The following is a 17,447-nucleotide window of genomic DNA, read 5'->3' on the forward strand; positions in this document are numbered from 1 at the left end:
GTTATTCCTCCTTTACTGCATCCCTCGCTCCCTCACATTGACGAATTAACACACACTTTGCGTCCATATGAAATACTCTGGATACCCTGCATTGTCCTTGAAAATCGAGATACGTTTCTACGGAAACGATAGGATTTGCTTTGGGGTTCCGAGTATCTGTTTTACGATGCATTATTCCTCCTTTACTGCATCCCTCGCTCCCTCACATTGACGAATTAACACACAATTTGCGTCCATATGATATACTCTGGATTCCCTGCATTGTCCTTCTACATCGAGATACGTTTCTACGGAAACGACAGGATTTCCTTTTGGCAGTCGAGTATCTCTTTTCCGATGCATTATTCCTCCTTTACTGCATCCCTCGCTCCCTCACATTGACGAATTAACACACAATTTGCGTCCATATGAATTACTCTGGATTCCCTGCGTTGTCCTTCTAAATCGAGATACGTTTCTACGGAAACGATAGGATTTTCGTTGGGGTTCCGAGAATCTCTTTTCCGATGCATTATTCCTCCTTTACTGCATCCCTCGCTCCCTCACATTGACGAATTTACACACAATTTGCGTCCATATGAAATACTGTGGATTCCCTGCATTGTCCTTCTAAATCGAGTTACGTTTCTACGGAAACGATAGGATTTTCTTTGGGGTTCCGAGTATCTCTTTTCCGATGCATTATTCCTCCTTTACTGCATCCCTCGCTCCCTCACATTGACGAATTTACACACAATTTGCGTCCATATGAAATACTCTAGATTCCCTGCATTGTCCTTCTAAATCGAGATACGTTTCTACGGAAACGTTAGGATTTTCTTTGGGGTTCCGAGGATCTCTTTTTCGATGCGTTATTCCTCCTTTACTGCATCCCTCGCTCCCTCACACTGACGAATTAACACACAATTTGCGTCCATATGATATACTCTACATTGCCTGCATTGTCCTTCTAAATCGAGATACGTTTCTACGGAAACGATAGGATTTTCTTTTGGCAGTCGAGTATCTCTTTTCCGATGCATTATTCCTCCTTTACTGCATCCCTCGCTCCCTCACATTGACGAATTAACACACAATTTGCGTCCGTATGAAATACTCTGGATTCCCTGCATTGTCCTTCTAAATCGAGAAACGTTTCTACGGAAACGACAGGATTTTCTTTGGGGTTCCGAGGATCTCTTTTTCGATGCGTTATTCCTCCTTTACTGCATCCCTCGCTCCCTCACATTGACGAATTAACACACAATTTGCGTCCATATGAAATACTCTGGATTCCCTGCATTGTCCTTCTAAATCGAGTTACGTTTCTACGGAAACGTTAAGATTTTCTTTGGGCTTCCCAGTATCTCTTTTCCGATGCATTATTCCTCCTTTACTGCATCCCTCGCTCCCTCACATTGACGAATTAACACACAATTTGCGTCTATATGAAATACTCTGGATTCCCTGCATTGTTCTTCTAAATCGAGATACGTTTCTACGGAAACGGTAAGATTTTCCTTGGGGTTCCGAGTATCTCTTTTCCGATGCATTATTCCTCCTTTACTGCATCCCTCGCTCCCTCACATTGACGAATTAACACACAATTTGCGTCCATATGAAATACTCTACATTGCCTGCATTGTCCTTCTAAATCGAGATACGTTTCTACGGAAACGATAGGATTTTCTTTGGGGTTCCGAGTATCTCTTTTCCGATGCATTATTCCTCCTTTACTGCATCCCTCGCTAACTCACATTGACGAATTAACACACAATTTGCGTCCATATGAAATACTCTGGATTCCCTGCATTGTCCTTCTAAATCAAGATACGTTTCTACGGAAACGATAGGATATTCTTTGGGGTTCCGAGTATCTCTCTTCCGATGCATTATTCCTCCTTTACTGCATCCCTCGCTCCCTCACATTGACGAATTAACACCCAATTTGCGTCCATATGAAATACTCTGGATTCCCTGCATTGTCCTTCTAAATCGAGATACGTTTCTACGGAAACGATAGGATTTTCTTTGGGGTTCCGCGTATCTCTTTTCCGATGCATTATTCCTCCCTTACTGCATCCCTCGCTTCCTCACATTGACGAATTAACACACAATTTGCGTCCATATGAAATACTCTGGATTCCCTGCATTGTCCTTCTAAATCGAGGAACGTTTCTACGGAAACGATTGGATTTGCTTTGGGGTACCGAGTATCTCTTTTTCGATGCATTATTCCTCCTTTACTGCATCCCTCGCTCCCTCACATTGACGAATTAACACACAATTTGCGTCCATATGAAATACTCTGGATTCCCTGCATTGTCCTTGTAAATCGAGATACGTTTCTACGGAAACGGTAGGATTTTCTTTGGGGTTCCGAGTATCTCTTTTCCGATGCATTATTCCTCCTTTACTGCATCCCTCACTCCCTCACATTGACGAATTAACACACAATTTGCGTCTATATGAAATACTCTGGATTCCCTGCATTGTCCTTCTAAATCGAGATACGTTTCTACGGAACGTTAGGATTTTCTTTGGGGTTCCGAGGATCTCTTTTTCGATGCGTTATTCCTCCTTTGCTGCATCCCTCGCTCCCTCACATTGACGAATTAACACACTATTTGCGTCCATATGAGATACTCTAGATTCCCTGCATTGTCCTTCTAAATCGAGATACGTTTCTACGGAAACGATAGGATTTTCTTTGGGGTTCCGAGTATCTCTTTTCCGATGCATTATTCCTCCTTTACTGCATCCCTCGCTCCCTAACATTGACGAATTAACACACAATATGCGTCTATATGAAATACTCTGGATTCCCTGCATTGTCCTTCTAAATCGAGATACGTTTCTACGGAAACAATAGGATTTTCTTTTGGCAGTCGAGTATCTCTTTTCCGATGCATTATTCCTGCTTTACTGCATCCCTCGCTCCCTCACATTGACGAATTAATTCACAATTTGCGTCTGTATGAAATACTCTGGATTCCCTGCATTGTCCTTCTAAATCGAGATACGTTTCTACGGAAACGATAGGATTTTCTTTGGGGTTCCGAGGATCTCTTTTTCGATGCGTTATTCCTCCTTTACTGCATCCCTCGCTCCCTCACATTGACGAATTAACACACAATTTGCGTCCATATGAAATACTCTGGATACCCTGCATTGTCCTTGAAAATCGAGATACGTTTCTACGGAAACGATAGGATTTGCTTTGGGGTTCCGAGTATCTCTTTTACGATGCATTATTCCTCCTTTACTGCATCCCTCGCTCCCTCACATTGAAGAATTAACACACAATTTGCGTCTATATGAAATACTCTGGATTCCCTGCATTGTCCTTCTAAATCGAGATACGTTTCTACGGAAACGTTAGGATTTTCTTTGGGGTTCCGAGGATCTCTTTTTCGATGCGTTATTCCTCCTTTACTGCATCCCTCGCTCCCTCACATTGACGAATTAACACACAATTTGCGTCCATATGAAATACTCTGGATACCCTGCATTGTCCTTGAAAATCGAGATACGTTTCTACGGAAACGATAGGATTTGCTTTGGGGTTCCGAGTATCTCTTTTACGATGCATTATTCCTCCTTTACTGCATCCCTCGCTCCCTTACATTGACGAATTAACACACAATTTGCGTCCATATGATATACTCTGGATTCCCTGCATTGTCCTTCTAAATCGAGATACGTTTCTACGGAAACTATAGGATTTCCTTTTGGCAGTCGAGTATCTCTTTTCCGATGCATTATTCCTCCTTTACTGCATCCCTCGCTCCCTCACATTGACGAATTAACACACAATATGCGTCCATATGAATTACTCTGGATTCCCTGCATTGTCCTTCTAAATCGAGATACGTTTCTACGGAAACGATAGGATTTTCGTTGGGGTTCCGAGAATCTCTTTTCCGATGCATTATTCCTCCTTTACTGCATCCCTCGCTCCCTCACATTGACGAATTTACACACAATTTGCGTCCATATGAAATACTGTGGATTCCTTGCATTGTCCTTCTAAATCGAGTTACGTTTCTACGGAAACGATAGGATTTTCTTTGGGGTTCCGAGTATCTCTTTTCCGATGCATTATTCCTCCTTTACTGCATCCCTCGCTCCCTCACATTGACGAATTTACACACAATTTGCGTCCATATGAAATACTCTAGATTCCCTGCATTGTCCTTCTAAATCGAGATACGTTTCTACGGAAACGTTAGGATTTTCTTTGGGGTTCCGAGGATCTCTTTTTCGATGCGTTATTCCTCCTTTACTGCATCCCTCGCTGCCTCACATTGACGAATTAACACACAATTTGCGTCCATATGATATACTCTGGATTCCCTGCATTGTCCTTCTAAATCGAGATACGTTTCTACGGAAACGATAGGATTTTCTTTTAGCAGTCGAGTATCTCTTTTCCGATGCATTATTCCTCCTTTACTGCATCCCTCGATCCCTCACATTGACGAATTAACACACAATTTGCGTCCGTATGAAATACTCTGGATTCCCTGCATTGTCCTTCTAAATCGAGATACGTTTCTACGGAAACGATAGGATTTTCTTTGGGGTTCCGAGGATCTCTTTTTCGATGCGTTATTCCACCTTTACTGCATCCCTCGCTCCCTCACATTGACGAATTAACACACAATTTGCGTCCATATGAAATACTCTGGATTCCCTGCATTGTCCTTCTAAATCGAGTTACGTTTCTACGGAAACGTTAGGATTTTCTTTGGGCTTCCCAGTATCTCTTTTCCGATGCATTATTCCTCCTTTACTGCATCCCTCGCTCTCTCACATTGACGAATTAACACACAATTTGCGTCTATATGAAATACTCAGGATTCCCTGCATTGTCCTTCTAAATCGAGATATGTTTCTACGGAAACGGTAGGATTTTCCTTGGGGTTCCGAGTATCTCTTTTCCGATGCATTATTCCTCCTTTACTGCATCCCTCGCTCCTTCACATTGACGAATTAACACACAATTTGCGTCCATATGAAATACTCTGGATACCCTGCATTGTCCTTGAAAATCGAGATACGTTTCTACGGAAACGATAGGATTTGCTTTGGGGTTCCGAGTATCTCTTTTTCGATGCGTTATTCCTCCTTTACTGCATCCCTCGCTCCCTCACATTGACGAATTAACACACAATTTGCGTCCATATGAAATACTCTGGATACCCTGCATTGTCCTTGAAAATCGAGATACGTTTCTACGGAAACGATAGGATTTGCTTTGGGGTTCCGAGTATCTCTTTTACGATGCATTATTCCTCCTTTACTGCATCCCTCGCTCCCTCACATTGAAGAATTAACACACAATTTGCGTCTATATGAAATACTCTGGATTCCCTGCATTGTCCTTCTAAATCGAGATACGTTTCCACGGAAACGTTAGGATTTTCTTTGGGGTTCCGAGGATCTCTTTTTCGATGCGTTATTCCTCCTTTACTGCATCCCTCGCTCCCTCACATTGACGAATTAACACACAATTTGCGTCCATATGAAATACTCTGGATACCCTGCATTGTCCTTAAAAATCGAGATACGTTTCTACGGAAACGATAGGATTTTCTTTGGGGTTCCGAGAATCTCTTTTCCGATGCATTATTCCTCCTTTACTGCATCCCTCGCTCCCTCACATTGACGAATTAATTCACAATTTGCGTCTGTATGAAATACTCTGGATTCCCTGCATTGTCCTTCTAAATCGAGATACGTTTCTACGGAAACGATAGGATTTTCTTTGGGGTTCCGAGGATCTCTTTTTCGATGCGTTATTCCTCCTTTACTGCATCCCTCGCTCCCTCACATTGACGAATTAACACACAATTTGCGTCCATATGAAATACTCTGGATACCCTGCATTGTCCTTGAAAATCGAGATACGTTTCTACGGAAACGATAGGATTTGCTTTGGGGTTCCGAGTATCTCTTTTACGATGCATTATTCCTCCTTTACTGCATCCCTCGCTCCCTCACATCGAAGAATTAACACACAATTTGCGTCTATATGAAATACTCTGGATTCCCTGCATTGTCCTTCTAAATCGAGATACGTTTCTACGGAAACGTTAGGATTTTCTTTGGGGTTCCGAGGATCTCTTTTTCGATGCGTTATTCCTCCTTTACTGCATCCCTCGCTCCCTCACATTGACGAATTAACACACAATTTGCGTCCATATGAAATACTCTGGATACCCTGCATTGTCCTTGAAAATCGAGATACGTTTCTACGGAAACGATAGGATTTGCTTTGGGGTTCCGAGTATCTCTTTTACGATGCATTATTCCTCCTTTACTGCATCCCTCGCTCCCTCACATTGACGGATTAACACACAATTTGCGTCCATATGATATACTCTGGATTCCCTGCATTGTCCTTCTAAATCGAGATACGTTTCTACGGAAACGATAGGATTTCCTTTTGGCAGTCGAGTATCTCTTTTCCGATGCATTATTCCTCCTTTACTGCACCCCTCGCTCCCTCACATTGACGAATTAACACACAATATGCGTCCATATGAATTACTCTGGATTCCCTGCATTGTCCTTCTAAATCGAGATACGTTTCTACGGAAACGATAGGATTTTCGTTGGGGTTCCGAGAATCTCTTTTCCGATGCATTATTCCTCCTTTACTGCATCCCTCGCTCCCTCACATTGACGAATTTACACACAATTTGCGTCCATATGAAATACTGTGGTTTCCTTGCATTGTCCTTCTAAATCGAGTTACGTTTCTACGGAAACGATAGGATTTTCTTTGGGGTTCCGAGTATCTCTTTTCCGATGCATTATTCCTCCTTTACTGCATCCCTCGCTCCCTCACATTGACGAATTTACACACAATTTGCGTCCATATGAAATACTCTAGATTCCCTGCATTGTCCTTCTAAATCGAGATACGTTTCTACGGAAACGTTAGGATTTTCTTTGGGGTTCCGAGGATCTCTTTTTCGATGCGTTATTCCTCCTTTACTGCATCCCTCGCTCCCTCACATTGACGAATTAACACACAATTTGCGTCCATATGATATACTCTGGATTCCCTGCATTGTCCTTCTAAATCGAGATACGTTTCTACGGAAACGATAGGATTTTCTTTTAGCAGTCGAGTATCTCTTTTCCGATGCATTATTCCTCCTTTACTGCATCCCTCGCTCCCTCACATTGACGAATTAACACACAATTTGCGTCCGTATGAAATACTCTGGATTCCCTGCATTGTCCTTCTAAATCGAGATACGTTTCTACGGAAACGATAGGATTTTCTTTGGGGATCCGAGGATCTCTTTTTCGATGCGTTATTCCACCTTTACTGCATCCCTCGCTCCCTCACATTGACGAATTAACACACAATTTGCGTCCATATGAAATACTCTGGATTCCCTGCATCGTCCTTCTAAATCGAGTTACGTTTCTACGGAAACGTTAGGATTTTCTTTGGGCTTCCCAGTATCTCTTTTCCGATGCATTATTCCTCTTTTACTGCATCCCTCGCTCTCTCACATTGACGAATTAACACACAATTTGCGTCTATATGAAATACTCAGGATTCCCTGCATTGTCCTTCTAAATCGAGATATGTTTCTACGGAAACGGTAGGATTTTCCTTGGGGTTCCGAGTATCTCTTTTCCGATGCATTATTCCTGCTTTACTGCATCCCTCGCTCCTTCACATTGACGAATTAACACACAATTTGCGTCCATATGAAATACTCTACATTGCCTGCATTGTCCTTCTAAATCGAGATACGTTTCTACTGAAACGATAGGATTTTCTTTGGGGTTCCGAGTATCTCTTTTCCGATGCATTATTCCTCCTTTACTGCATCCCTCGCTAACTCACATTGACGAATTAACACACAATTTGCGTCCATATGAAATACTCTGGATTCCCTGCATTGTCCTTCTAAATCAAGATACGTTTCTACGGAAACGATAGGATTTTCTTTGGGGTTCCGAGTATCTTTCTGCCGGTGCATTATTCCTCCTTTACTGCATCCCTCGCTCCCTCACATTGACGAATTAACACACAATTTGCGTCCATATGAAATACTCTGGATTCCCTGCATTGTCCTTCTAAATCGAGATACGTTTCTACGGAAATGATAGGATTTTCTTTGGGGTTCCGCGTATCTCTTTTCCGATGCATTATTCCTCCTTTACTGCATCCATCGCTTCCTCACATTGACGAATTAACACACAATTTGCGTCCATATGAAATACTCTGGATTCCCTGCATTGTCCTTCTAAATCGAGGAACGTTACAACGGAAACGTTAGGATTTTCTTTGGGGTTCCGAGGATCTCTTTTTCGATGCGTTATTCCTCCTTTACTGCATCCCTCGCTCCCTCACACTGACGAATTAACACACAATTTACGTCCATATGAAATACTCTGGATACCCTGCATTGTCCTTGAAAATCGAGATACGTTTCTACGGAAACGATAGGATTTTCTTTGGGGTTCCGAGGATCTCTTTTTCGATGCGTTATTCCTCCTTTACCGCATCCCTCGCTCCCTCACATTGACGAATTAACACACAATTTGCGTCCATATGAAATACTCTGGATTCCCTGCATTGTCCTTCTAAATCGAGTTACGTTTCTACGGAAACGATAGGATTTTCTTTGGGGTTCCGTGGATCTCTTTTTCGATGCGTTATTCCTCCTTTACTGCATCCCTCGCTCCCTCACATTGACGAATTAACACACAATTTGGGTCCATATGAAATACTCTGGATACCCTGCATTGTCCTTGAAAATCGAGATACGTTTCTACGGAAACGATAGGATTTGCTTTGGGGTTCCGAGTATCTCTTTTACGATGCATTATTCCTCCTTTACTGCATCCCTCGCTCCCTCACATTGAAGAATTAACACTCAATTTGCGTCTATATGAAATACTCTGGATTCCCTGCATTGTCCTTCTAAATCGAGATACGTTTCTACGGAAACGTTAGGATTTTCTTTGGGGTTCCGAGGATCTCTTTTTCGATGCGTTATTCCTCCTTTACTGCATCCCTCGCTCCCTCACATTGACGAATTAACACACAATTTGCGTCTATATGAAATACTCTGGATACCCTGCATTGTCCTTAAAAGTCGAGATACGTTTCTACGGAAACGATAGGATTTGCTTTGGGGTTCCGAGTATCTCTTTTACGATGCATTATTCCTCCTTTACTGCATCCCTCGCTCCCTCACATTGACGAATTAACACACAATTTGCGTCCATATGATATACTCTGGATTCCCTGCATTGTCCTTCTAAATCGAGATACGTTTCTACGGAAACGATAGGATTTCCTTTTGGCAGTCGAGTATCTCTTTTCCGATGCATTATTCCTCCTTTACTGCATCCCTCGCTCCCTCACATTGACGAATTAACACACAATTTGCGTCCATATGAATTACTCTGGATTCCCTGCATTGTCCTTCTAAATCGAGATACGTTTCTACGGAAACGATAGGATTTTCGTTGGGGTTCCGAGAATCTCTTTTCCGATGCATTATTCCTCCTTTACAGCATCCCTCGCTCCCTCATATTGACGAATTTACACACAATTTGCGTCCATATGAAATACTCTAGATTCCCTGCATTGTCCTTCTAAATCGAGATACGTTTCTACGGGAACGTTAGGATTTTCTCTGGGTATCCGAGGATCTCTTTTTCGATGCGTTATCCCTCCGTTACTGCATCCCTCGCTCCCTCACATTGACGAATTAACACACAATTTGCGTCCATATGATATACTCTGGATTCCCTGCATTGTCCTTCTAAATCGAGATACGTTTCTACGGAAACGATAGGATTTTCTTTTGGCAGTCGAGTATCTCTTTTCCGATGCATTATTCCTCCTTTACTGCATCCCTCGCTCCCTCACATTGACGAATTAACACACAATTTGCGTCCGTATGAAATACTCTGGATTCCCAGCATTGTCCTTGTAAATCGAGATACGTTTCTACGGAAACGATAGGATTTTCTTTGGGGTTCCGAGGATCTCTTTTTCGATGCGTTATTCCACCTTTACTGCATCCCTCGCTCCCTCACATTGACGAATTAACACACAATTTGCGTCCATATGAAATACTCTGGATTCCCTGCATTGTCCATCTAAATCGAGTTACGTTTCTACGGAAACGTTAGGATTTTGTTTGGGCTTCCCAGTATCTCTTTTCCGATGCATTATTCCTCCTTTACTGCATCCCTCGCTCCCTCACATTGACGAATTAACACACAATTTGCGTCTATATGAAATACTCAGGATTCCCTGCATTGTCCTTCTAAATCGAGATACGTTTCTACGGAAACGGTAGGATTTTCCTTGGGGTTCCGAGTATCTCTTTTCCGATGCATTATTCCTCCTTTACTGCATCCCTCGCTCCCTCACATTGACGAATTAACACACAATTTGCGTCCATATGAAATACTCTAGATTCCCTGCATTGTCCTTCTAAATCGAGATACGTTTCTACGGAAACGATAGGATTTTCTTTGGGGTTCCGAGTATCTCTTTTCCGATGCATTATTCCTCCTTTACTGCATCCCTCGCTCCCTAACATTGACGAATTAACACACAATATGCGTCTATATGAAATACTCTGGATTCCCTGCATTGTCCTTCTAAATCGAGATACGTTTCTACGGAAACGATAGGATTCTCTTTTGGCAGTCGAGTATCTCTTTTCCGATGCATTATTCCTCCTTTACTGCATCCCTCGCTCCCTCACATTGACGAATTAATTCACAATTTGCGTCCGTATGAAATACTCTGGATTCCCTGCATTGTCCTTCTAAATCGAGATACGTTTCTACGGAAACGATAGGATTTTCTTTGGGGTTCCGAGGATCTCTTTTTCGATGCGTTATTCCTCCTTTACTGCATCCCTCGCTCCCTCACATTGACGAATTAACACACAATTTGCGTCCAAATGAAATACTCTGGATACCCTGCATTGTCCTTGAAAATCGAGATACGTTTCAACGGAAACGATAGGATTTGCTTTGGGGTTCCGAGTATCTCTTTTACGATGCATTATTCCTCCTTTACTGCATCCCTCGCTCCCTCACATTGCAGAATTAACACACAATTTGCGTCTATATGAAATACTCTGGATTCCCTGCATTGTCCTTCTAAATCGAGATACGTTTCTACGGAAACGTTAGGATTTTCTTTGGGGTTCCGAGGATCTCTTTTTCGATGCGTTATTCCTCCTTTACTGCATCCCTCGCTCCCTCACATTGACGAATTAACACACACTTTGCGTCCATATGAAATACTCTGGATACCCTGCATTGTCCTTGAAAATCGAGATACGTTTCTACGGAAACGATAGGATTTGCTTTGGGGTTCCGAGTATCTGTTTTACGATGCATTATTCCTCCTTTACTGCATCCCTCGCTCCCTCACATTGACGAATTAACACACAATTTGCGTCCATATGATATACTCTGGATTCCCTGCATTGTCCTTCTAAATCGAGATACGTTTCTACGGAAACGACAGGATTTCCTTTTGGCAGTCGAGTATCTCTTTTCCGATGCATTATTCCTCCTTTACTGCATCCCTCGCTCCCTCACATTGACGAATTAACACACAATTTGCGTCCATATGAATTACTCTGGATTCCCTGCATTGTCCTTCTAAATCGAGATACGTTTCTACGGAAACGATAGGATTTTCGTTGGGGTTCCGAGAATCTCTTTTCCGATGCATTATTCCTCCTTTACTGCATCCCTCGCTCCCTCACATTGACGAATTTACACACAATTTGCGTCCATATGAAATACTGTGGATTCCCTGCATTGTCCTTCTAAATCGAGTTACGTTTCTACGGAAACGATAGGATTTTCTTTGGGGTTCCGAGTATCTCTTTTCCGATGCATTATTCCTCCTTTACTGCATCCCTCGCTCCCTCACATTGACGAATTTACACACAATTTGCGTCCATATGAAATACTCTAGATTCCCTGCATTGTCCTTCTAAATCGAGATACGTTTCTACGGAAACGTTAGGATTTTCTTTGGGGTTCCGAGGATCTCTTTTTCGATGCGTTATTCCTCCTTTACTGCATCCCTCGCTCCCTCACACTGACGAATTAACACACAATTTGCGTCTATATGATATACTCTACATTGCCTGCATTGTCCTTCTAAATCGAGATACGTTTCTACGGAAACGATAGGATTTTCTTTTGGCAGTCGAGAATCTCTTTTCCGATGCATTATTCCTCCTTTACTGCATCCCTCGCTCCCTCACATTGACGAATTAACACACAATTTGCGTCCATATGATATACTCTGGATTCCCTGCATTGTCCTTCTAAATCGAGATACGTTTCTACGGAAACGACAGGATTTCCTTTTGGCAGTCGAGTATCTCTTTTCCGATGCATTATTCCTCCTTTACTGCATCCCTCGCTCCCTCACATTGACGAATTAACACACAATTTGCGTCCATATGAATTACTCTGGATTCCCTGCATTGTCCTTCTAAATCGAGATACGTTTCTACGGAAACGATAGGATTTTCGTTGGGGTTCCGAGAATCTCTTTTCCGATGCATTATTCCTCCTTTACTGCATCCCTCGCTCCCTCACATTGACGAATTTACACACAATTTGCGTCCATATGAAATACTGTGGATTCCCTGCATTGTCCTTCTAAATCGAGTTACGTTTCTACGGAAACGATAGGATTTTCTTTGGGGTTCCGAGTATCTCTTTTCCGATGCATTATTCCTCCTTTACTGCATCCCTCGCTCCCTCACATTGACGAATTTACACACAATTTGCGTCCATATGAAATACTCTAGATTCCCTGCATTGTCCTTCTAAATCGAGATACGTTTCTACGGAAACGTTAGGATTTTCTTTGGGGTTCCGAGGATCTCTTTTTCGATGCGTTATTCCTCCTTTACTGCATCCCTCGCTCCCTCACACTGACGAATTAACACACAATTTGCGTCTATATGATATACTCTACATTGCCTGCATTGTCCTTCTAAATCGAGATACGTTTCTACGGAAACGATAGGATTTTCTTTTGGCAGTCGAGTATCTCTTTTCCGATGCATTATTCCTCCTTTACTGCATCCCTCGCTCCCTCACATTGACGAATTAACACACAATTTGCGTCCGTATGAAATACTCTGGATTCCCTGCATTGTCCTTCTAAATCGAGATACGTTTCTACGGAAACGACAGGATTTTCTTTGGGGTTCCGAGGATCTCTTTTTCGATGCGTTATTCCTCCTTTACTGCATCCCTCGCTCCCTCACATTGACGAATTAACACACAATTTGCGTCCATATGAAATACTCTGGATTCCCTGCATTGTCCTTCTAAATCGAGTTACGTTTCTACGGAAACGTTAAGATTTTCTTTGGGCTTCCCAGTATCTCTTTTCCGATGCATTATTCCTCCTTTACTGCATCCCTCGCTCCCTCACATTGACGAATTAACACACAATTTGCGTCTATATGAAATACTCTGGATTCCCTGCATTGTTCTTCTAAATCGAGATACGTTTCTACGGAAACGGTAAGATTTTCCTTGGGGTTCCGAGTATCTCTTTTCCGATGCATTATTCCTCCTTTACTGCATCCCTCGCTCCCTCACATTGACGAATTAACACACAATTTGCGTCCATATGAAATACTCTGGATTCCCTGCATTGTCCTTCTAAATCAAGATACGTTTCTACGGAAACGATAGGATATTCTTTGGGGTTCCGAGTATCTCTCTTCCGATGCATTATTCCTCCTTTACTGCATCCCTCGCTCCCTCACATTGACGAATTAACACCCAATTTGCGTCCATATGAAATACTCTGGATTCCCTGCATTGTCCTTCTAAATCGAGATACGTTTCTACGGAAACGATAGGATTTTCTTTGTGGTTCCGCGTATCTCTTTTCCGATGCATTATTCCTCCTTTACTGCATCCCTCGCTTCCTCACATTGACGAATTAACACACAATTTGCGTCCATATGAAATACTCTGGATTCCCTGCATTGTCCTTCTAAATCGAGGAACGTTTCTACGGAAACGATTGGATTTGCTTTGGGGTACCGAGTATCTCTTTTTCGATGCATTATTCCTCCTTTACTGCATCCCTCGCTCCCTCACATTGACGAATTAACACACAATTTGCGTCCATATGAAATACTCTGGATTCCCTGCATTGTCCTTGTAAATCGAGATACGTTTCTACGGAAACGGTAGGATTTTCTTTGGGGTTCCGAGTATCTCTTTTCCGATGCATTATTCCTCCTTTACTGCATCCCTCGCTCCCTCACATTGACGAATTAACACACAATTTGCGTCTATATGAAATACTCTGGATTCCCTGCATTGTCCTTCTAAATCGAGATACGTTTCTACGGAACGTTAGGATTTTCTTTGGGGTTCCGAGGATCTCTTTTTCGATGCGTTATTCCTCCTTTGCTGCATCCCTCGCTCCCTCACATTGACGAATTAACACACTATTTGCGTCCATATGAGATACTCTAGATTCCCTGCATTGTCCTTCTAAATCGAGATACGTTTCTACGGAAACGATAGGATTTTCTTTGGGGTTCCGAGTATCTCTTTTCCGATGCATTATTCCTCCTTTACTGCATCCCTCGCTCCCTAACATTGACGAATTAACACACAATATGCGTCTATATGAAATACTCTGGATTCCCTGCATTGTCCTTCTAAATCGAGATACGTTTCTACGGAAACAATAGGATTTTCTTTTGGCAGTCGAGTATCTCTTTTCCGATGCATTATTCCTACTTTACTGCATCCCTCGCTACCTCACATTGACGAATTAATTCACAATTTGCGTCTGTATGAAATACTCTGGATTCCCTGCATTGTCCTTCTAAATCGAGATACGTTTCTACGGAAACGATAGGATTTTCTTTGGGGTTCCGAGGATCTCTTTTTCGATGCGTTATTCCTCCTTTACTGCATCCCTCGCTCCCTCACATTGACGAATTAACACACAATTTGCGTCCATATGAAATACTCTGGATACCCTGCATTGTCCTTGAAAATCGAGATACGTTTCTACGGAAACGATAGGATTTGCTTTGGGGTTCCGAGTATCTCTTTTACGATGCATTATTCCTCCTTTACTGCATCCCTCGCTCCCTCACATTGAAGAATTAACACACAATTTGCGTCTATATGAAATACTCTGGATTCCCTGCATTGTCCTTCTAAATCGAGATACGTTTCTACGGAAACGTTAGGATTTTCTTTGGGGTTCCGAGGATCTCTTTTTCGATGCGTTATTCCTCCTTTACTGCATCCCTCGCTCCCTCACATTGACGAATTAACACACAATTTGCGTCCATATGAAATACTCTGGATACCCTGCATTGTCCTTGAAAATCGAGATACGTTTCTACGGAAACGATAGGATTTGCTTTGGGGTTCCGAGTATCTCTTTTACGATGCATTATTCCTCCTTTACTGCATCCCTCGCTCCCTTACATTGACGAATTAACACACAATTTGCGTCCATATGATATACTCTGGATTCCCTGCATTGTCCTTCTAAATCGAGATACGTTTCTACGGAAACGATAGGATTTCCTTTTGGCAGTCGAGTATCTCTTTTCCGATGCATTATTCCTCCTTTACTGCATCCCTCGCTCCCTCACATTGACGAATTAACACACAATATGCGTCCATATGAATTACTCTGGATTCCCTGCATTGTCCTTCTAAATCGAGATACGTTTCTACGGAAACGATAGGATTTTCGTTGGGGTTCCGAGAATCTCTTTTCCGATGCATTATTCCTCCTTTACTGCATCCCTCGCTCCCTCACATTGACGAATTTACACACAATTTGCGTCCATATGAAATACTGTGGATTCCTTGCATTGTCCTTCTAAATCGAGTTACGTTTCTACGGAAACGATAGGATTTTCTTTGGGGTTCCGAGTATCTCTTTTCCGATGCATTATTCCTCCTTTACTGCATCCCTCGCTCCCTCACATTGCCGAATTTACACACAATTTGCGTCCATATGAAATACTCTAGATTCCCTGCATTGTCCTTCTAAATCGAGATACGTTTCTACGGAAACGTTAGGATTTTCTTTGGGGTTCCGAGGATCTCTTTTTCGATGCGTTATTCCTCCTTTACTGCATCCCTCGCTGCCTCACATTGACGAATTAACACACAATTTGCGTCCATATGATATACTCTGGATTCCCTGCATTGTCCTTCTAAATCGAGATACGTTTCTACGGAAACGATAGGATTTTCTTTTAGCAGTCGAGTATCTCTTTTCCGATGCATTATTCCTCCTTTACTGCATCCCTCGCTCCCTCACATTGACGAATTAACACACAATTTGCGTCCGTATGAAATACTCTGGATTCCCTGCATTGTCCTTCTAAATCGAGATACGTTTCTACGGAAACGATAGGATTTTCTTTGGGGTTCCGAGGATCTCTTTTTCGATGCGTTATTCCACCTTTACTGCATCCCTCGCTCCCTCACATTGACGAATTAACACACAATTTGCGTCCATATGAAATACTCTGGATTCCCTGCATTGTCCTTCTAAATCGAGTTACGTTTCTACGGAAACGTTAGGATTTTCTTTGGGCTTCCCAGTATCTCTTTTCCGATGCATTATTCCTCCTTTACTGCATCCCTCGCTCTCTCACATTGACGAATTAACACACAATTTGCGTCTATATGAAATACTCAGGATTCCCTGCATTGTCCTTCTAAATCGAGATATGTTTCTACGGAAACGGTAGGATTTTCCTTGGGGTTCCGAGTATCTCTTTTCCGATGCATTATTCCTCCTTTACTGCATCCCTCGCTCCTTCACATTGACGAATTAACACACAATTTGCGTCCATATGAAATACTCTACATTGCCTGCATTGTCCTTCTAAGTCGAGATACGTTTCTACGGAAACGATAGGATTTTCTTTGGGGTTCCGAGTATCTCTTTTCCGATGCATTATTCCTCCTTTACTGCATCCCTCGCTAACTCACATTGACGAATTAACACACAATTTGCGTCCATATGAAATACTCTGGATTCCCTGCATTGTCCTTCTAAATCAAGATACGTTTCTACGGAAACGATTGGATTTTCTTTGGGGTTCCGAGTATCTCTCTGCCGGTGCATTATTCCTCCTTTACTGCATCCCTCGCTCCCTCACATTGACGAATTAACACACAATTTGCGTCCATATGAAATACTCTGGATTCCCTGCATTGTCCTTCTAAATCGAGATACGTTTCTACGGAAACGATAAGATTTTCTTTGGGGTTCCGCGTATCTCTTTTCCGATGCATTATTCCTCCTTTACTGCATCCCTCGCTTCCTCACATTGACGAATTAACACACAATTTGCGTCCATATGAAATACTCTGGATTCCCTGCATTGTCCTTCTAAATCGAG

Source organism: Schistocerca nitens, chromosome 2 (assembly GCF_023898315.1).
Source record: "Schistocerca nitens isolate TAMUIC-IGC-003100 chromosome 2, iqSchNite1.1, whole genome shotgun sequence".
In the NCBI taxonomy this organism is placed as follows: domain Eukaryota; kingdom Metazoa; phylum Arthropoda; class Insecta; order Orthoptera; family Acrididae; genus Schistocerca; species Schistocerca nitens.